Source organism: Herpailurus yagouaroundi, unplaced genomic scaffold, assembly GCF_014898765.1.
Source record: "Herpailurus yagouaroundi ecotype Mexico unplaced genomic scaffold, PumYag 198, whole genome shotgun sequence".
Taxonomy (NCBI): domain Eukaryota; kingdom Metazoa; phylum Chordata; class Mammalia; order Carnivora; family Felidae; genus Herpailurus; species Herpailurus yagouaroundi.
Window position 1 is genome coordinate 1,051,075 of NW_024412429.1, and position 6,254 is coordinate 1,057,328.

Genomic DNA, 6,254 nt, shown 5'->3' on the forward strand with positions numbered 1-6,254 from the left:
GGGGGCAGGGGGAAGGGGGCAGGAGGGGCAGGGGCAAAGAAGCACTGGGCCAGGTGGGCAGGTGGGCAGGGGGGCTGGTGGGCAGGGGGCAGGGGATACGGGGCAGACCAGCACTCAAGCAGTGCCTCGTCAATTTGGAGCCTCAAGTCCTGTGTCATTAATTCCCCCTCCTGCTCTGAAGGATGAAGAGGGGACAGAGGACAGAGGACAATGAGGGACACGGTGTCAGTCGAGTGCTATCATCCAGTGCGGGGCCGTCTGGAGGACATGGTGGGGTTTACTACCTCCTGCTGGCCACGTTGTGCAGGAGACCGGAGCGTGAAAACCACACCTGATTGTGCCAGGGAGAGAGAAAACACGGTGACTGGTCGTCCACAGCGAAAGGAACGTCACGGAAGTGTTCTGGGGATGCAGTGGGTCACGGGTTTCTCCAGTGTGGAGCCCCTGCTCCACAGGCAGCATAGATGACAAAGCTGGGCATCCAGCCTGCCCCGGGGGACCAGGGGAGTCACGGATGGGGCCGTGTCTCTCCCCACTAGAGGGGCTGATAGGTGAGTTGGTTCTGACCATCTGCACACTTTCTGCTTCTGTCACTTGGCTCAAAGCTGCTTTGTTCTAGACCTTTCTGGGTCCCACAAGATCAAAGGTGGTGTTGGCCATGTTCCAGATGTCAAGGATCGGTGACCAAGTGAAGGGAACATATTGATCCCAGCGACCGGCATTTGCTGTGAACTTCATATGACCGATTATTCCCTGCTGTTCAAAGTCCCACCTCCCACAGTCACTAACATCAGGATGCATACAATACTGCTCTTCTCGTGCTGTCAACATGTGCTCAACCAGCCCACGGGGCACACGATGTGGTTAAACGTAATAATACAGCAATGCCATTATCTTTATTTTTTTTAATTTTTTAAATGTTTATTTATTTCTGAGACAGAGAGAGACACAGCATGAGCAGGGGAGGGGCAGAGAGAGAGGGAGACACAGAACGCGAAGCAGCCTCCGAGCCGTCAGCACAGAGCCCGACACGGGGCTCGAACCCACAAACTGTGAGATCATGACCTGAGTCGAAGTCAGATGCTCAACCGACTGAACCACCCAGGCGCCCCGCAGTGCCATTATCTCGGCGTATCCCTGGGGTCTTAAGTTTTATGTAAATTACTACATATCAATTTATTTAAATACATCTGAGATGCGGTGCAACCCGCCCACCATGACACGGCTGGTAGGTCCCCGATCGCAGCTTGCACAAATCGGCAGTAACAGTCCTCACTGCCTATTAATCCAGAAATCAAGAAATAGAAGAGAATAGCACTTTCCCGATTATCTGGCACGGGGAACAAGGGAAGCAATGTCAGGGCAGAGCTTCGTGGAAATAATTGTGCACGGTAAGTGATGTCATCACAGGATATTTAACATTTGGTGTAGACTTATTTCCAAATAGCTGGTTCTCGAGAATCGGTAAAAGCAGTGAGTCATGTCACTACGTTTTGATTGAGTAGTTTGGGGCCATTCGGGAAGTTGCAAAATTAATAAACTTGGATAAAAAAATCACTCCATAATTATTTATAGCCTCTTGACTGAGTAGAAGCCAGCAAGGTGTCACATTGAACTGGCCGGAGAAGCCGGCACTCGGACCAGTGTGGAAGGCAGCACGGAGGCGGGGCCCCGCGAGGCGGCACCCGCAGCCACGCCACGTTCCCAGAAGTGACGCCCGGACGACAAGGCGCTGAGGCAAAGCCACCTGGTGCTTATTTTACACACATGCTTCCCTGATTAGGTTTTCCAGAGCGCGGACTTACTAACGGCCTGCGTCATTGAACGCCATTGGAAAATACAACCAGAGCGAAAACTCCCCCTCCCTGCTCTTTGCTGTGGACATGGGCGGCCCCGGCCACGCACCCTCTCAGGACCGGTTGCGTTCCGGGGTCGCTGCTGGAGTCGATGTCCAACCGGCCGGCGATGCTCCCTACACATGGGACGGATGTCCTCGCTCCCTAGGCGGTGGATGATGCCGGGAGAACAGACAGGCTGGCTTTTGCAGCATTTCGGGTGATGTCGTCACAGGTTCATAGCTGCAGCTCCCGGGAATCTCAGCGGAGGGAGGAAGGGTCTCCTGGAAGTCAGCACACGTGTGCTGGGTCCTCACGTGAAGGCGTCAGCCCCTCTGAAGGCCGTCTCCGGGGTGCTTTCTCCTCCAACAAGCCAGCAGAGGTGGTCCTTTCATCCAGAACGGGAAGGATTCTGTGTCAGTCCGCGTTTATTTGGCTGAGGGGTCTCGAGGTGTTGCCGGTGTGCCGGGCTCTTCTCCACGGCCCCTGCCTCCCTTCCCGCTCTCCCAAGTGCTCTCTGTGGGCCTCTCAAACCCAGGTCCACCTCCAGTCCCCCTCTGACCCTCTTCTCAAGTCCTGCACCCAAACCAACGTGTACCTGGTAGGTCCTCAATTAGCACTCCCCTTTGTCCCCTGACCTGCCTGAATCCTTTCCCTTCCACGCATGGCCCACGGTCAAAGTCTCAGCCCCCGTCAGTCATGGGACAGACAGGCAGTTCTACCTTCCCTGCACCCACGACCCAGTACCCCTTGGCCGCGCTCCCTTGTGGCGGAGGAGGTCTGCGTGGCCCTTGCACAGACGAGGACAGAGCTGGGGCCTTTCCCTGTGTCTCACGCTGTGGCCAGGATGGTCCTAGACGTGGACCCAGCCAAGGGATACGTCTGGTTAAAAACCATCACCCGCCCTGATACTTGGCTGGACGCAGGGTAATGGGGCACATTCTGCAGAGGGGAATTTGGCCATAGTTTTCAAAATTAAAAATTCACTGTCGTAGGCGACGTAGGGCACACCAGTGGCATAAACGCTGGAGCAACGTGTACATTCGCAAAGCCTGGAGGTGTCGTGACCGCGCCTCAGCAGGGACACTGGCTGAACCTCCAAACAGAGGGGTGGCATTCATTGCCACCAGAGCTGCGGCTCGTCCTGCACCCTACAGGGAGGCCTCCGGGGTGTGCTGTGGCCCCGCCCAGCCCCCAGAGCCCCCGGCCCCTGCCCCCCATTTCTGTGCGCACTTTCGCCAGCTCTGAGGTCCGTCCTGGCCTGTTTCTCCAGGGAGCCCTGTCTCAGTGCGTCACTCCCATGACCCCTTTTTAACACCTGCTTCTGGGAAACCTAAGTGGGGACAGTTGTTCGCGGAGAAAGTGAGCTGCAGAGCAGTACCTAGCATGTGCCGTCCACGCGAATGACGTTTGCCCGTGCGTGGCGCGGGCTGGTGATCACACATTTGTCTTCTGCAGACGCGAGAAACTGGGAGCCCTGGCGGGTGGGGCAGGAGTGCACGCGGACAGAGAGGCTTGCTTTTCACAAAATACCCTTTTGGATTTGTTTTTAATTTCATACCATAGGCATTTATTACGCATTTGAAAAAAATGAAAGAATATTGAAACAGACAAGCAAAATCCCGAGCCCCAGTGTTGACAGAGTGGAGGCTAAGCTCCTGTGAGTCCAGACCTTCGGTGCGTGGACCACCCGGCTTCTGTGGCCTCCCCGTCTCTCGCTCCCTCCGGGAGCCGGGGCGCAGCTTCTGTCCAGATAGGCCTCGCACTCCCGTGTCCTCCCCTTGCTCAGGTAGCCTCCTCCTCCCAGGGCCTCCGCTGCGCCCTCTCGCACTCGATCTTTCTGGTGTCCCTGCAGCTGTCCTGGCCACTTCCCCGGAGCGCTGGTCTTTCCTCCTACCCAACTCCGCTGCAACATGTTCTCAGCAATATATTTAAAAATGTAAATAGAACATTTCACACTTTAAATTTCTAACGGAGCGTACCATGCACATAATAGAGCCCACGAAATAGTAAATGACTCCAGTCAGGTTTTTACCTCTAGGAGCTGAACGTGTAAAGTCGAGACACAACCTCTGGGTTTGTCTGGAGACACAGACATGCTCCTTCACATGATCTGTAGCAGGAAACGTTTGGTGCACAGCTTGTGAGCGCGGTAGGTAGAATCCCGCCTCGCGCGTCCCCCCTGGAGGGAGGCCGCCGTGGGCGTCACCTTGACAGAGCTGTGCACATTTCACGACAAGCGTTCCCATCAGCAAATGCTACTGATGCACCTCACCTAGTAGCTTTGTGTATTGGCACCTAGCTGTTGACTTTTCCTTTAGAAAAATGACACACTGTCTCCCCGCGGGGCCTGACTATGTCCGGAAATTAACTTTGATTTGGGGCCAATTAGTTCAGAGTAAATAAATGCTAATAGAAAAAACTTACAGCCGATGTTGACTCCTAAAATTCTGTTTGAAATGTGGTCAGAATCGTATACAAAAATATGCGCAGCGAAGCAAATGAGGGGATATTCCAAAATCTCTGGGATATTGAGAGATGTCAAAGATGACTTTGGAATGGTGGGGGCGACCAATTACTTATTTATTTCTAAATTCTTCCTTTGATTGTCTTGATTTTCTGGAGTGCCCTTCTATAATGATGGAAAACCAAGTTTCGAAAACTGGCTAATGGACGTGCAAGCTTTGCACGCAGCAGCTCTGACCTTCGAAAAGCGGTCAGGTGGCCTAGCAGGTTTTGAATGTCAAGGTGTCTTGTAATATTTCTTCAGTTGTCCTCGTAACCCTTCTGAAGACTGAACGCCTGGCAGATGATTCAGATCAATACCCTTTCCCCCGCTTGACAGAGAACAATCATCGTTTACCCAGTTCTGTCCTTCTTAAAAGACAGTTTCGGGACGCCCTGTGACCTTCGAGGCGATCCTTAGGGGCTCACGGCTTACTGTATTCTGTTCATCAAATCTTCGCGGTGTTTAGCCTTCTGTGTCCCTTGACGGCTGTGGGGATACTTGGCCGTTTCTTGCCGATAAAGCGCCAAGGTTAGCGCCTGGCTTGCTCGTGTGCGCTCATCTGTGGGGAGGGTTCGGTTCACAAACACACTCAGGTAACGGCGCTCAGCCTCCGCCGCGTGTTCCTGCGTCAGGTGCTCTTGTAGAACTCTTCAGAGTTTTAAAGGCAGAGTGTCTTGCCATGATAGGAACAGCTGTAAACACGTCTGCCACGGTTAAGGACATTTGGCAACATTTTAGAAGGAAAATTCACTAGCATCATCTTTCTCTGCAGAATGTGTACCAACGTCTCAGAAACATATTCCTGGATGTGGACCGTGGTCACGTTGGCCGCAGGTTACAGGACATCACGGTGACGACCCCGCCTCACGGTAAGGACTTCTGGAGTAAATGGAAACGGACACGTCAGGACCCGGCAGCGAGCTCTTTGACAGGACTTGTGTGGTTCGTGTTTCCTCAGGACGACTCGGCCGAGTGGGCCCGGCGCTCTCAGGCCCTTGTGGAAAACGGGACCGCAGACCGTGACACGGGCTCAGTGGCTGTGTTGGCTCACATGCCAGTAGGACCACGTAGAAGGTGTAATTACACTGAAAGCTCTGTGAGTCTGTATGAGCTCTGGGCTTCGTGCTGGTGTTAATCGTGTCTTGCACTTTCTAAGTGCTGCGTGCTCACCAGCCTGTGTGCCGATGACACCAGAGGGAGGTGGACGCACGCTGTCGCTTGGAGGAAGGTGCTGATTACGGAACGACTTTCTCCAGTGGAAAGCTGGGCGGTGTGATGCAGCGGACGAAACATGGAGGCCCTCTCTTCCTGTCACTCCCTGTCTTATCTGATTGAAAAGTTCTGGGTAAGTGCCCAGACTTCGGCCTAAAATCTGTGACGCTTAACAGTGCAGCTCAGCCCTCAAGGACATCCATCGGGGCCTGGACGGGGCCTGGAGGCAGCGGCCGTTGGCTTTGTTTTGGTGACGAGAGCCCTGAGTGAGAGACTGCCCAGGTTCGTACAGCTGTCTTGTGACATGACCGGTCCTCCCAGCCCAATAGATTTCTCCCATGTGGGACATGCCTTCCCACGTGCAGGTGGGTCTGTGCCAGCTCGACCCCGCGGCTGGGTCTCCGAGGGGACGCTGGGTGCCATGTGCTTGTAGGCCTGGCTCGGGGACTCTGCCCCTGTTACAGGGTGATTAAACTATGGGGCGCCTGGGTGGCGCAGTCGGTTAGGCATCCGACTTCAGCCAGGTCACGATCTCGCGGTCCGTGAGTTCGAGCCCCGCGTCGGGCTCCGGGCTGATGGCTCAGAGCCTCGAGCCTGTTTCCGATTCTGTGTCTGCCTCTCTCTCTGCCCCTCCCCCGTTCATGCTCTGTTTCTCTCTGTCCCAAAAATAAATAAACGTTGAAAAAAAAAAAAAAAAA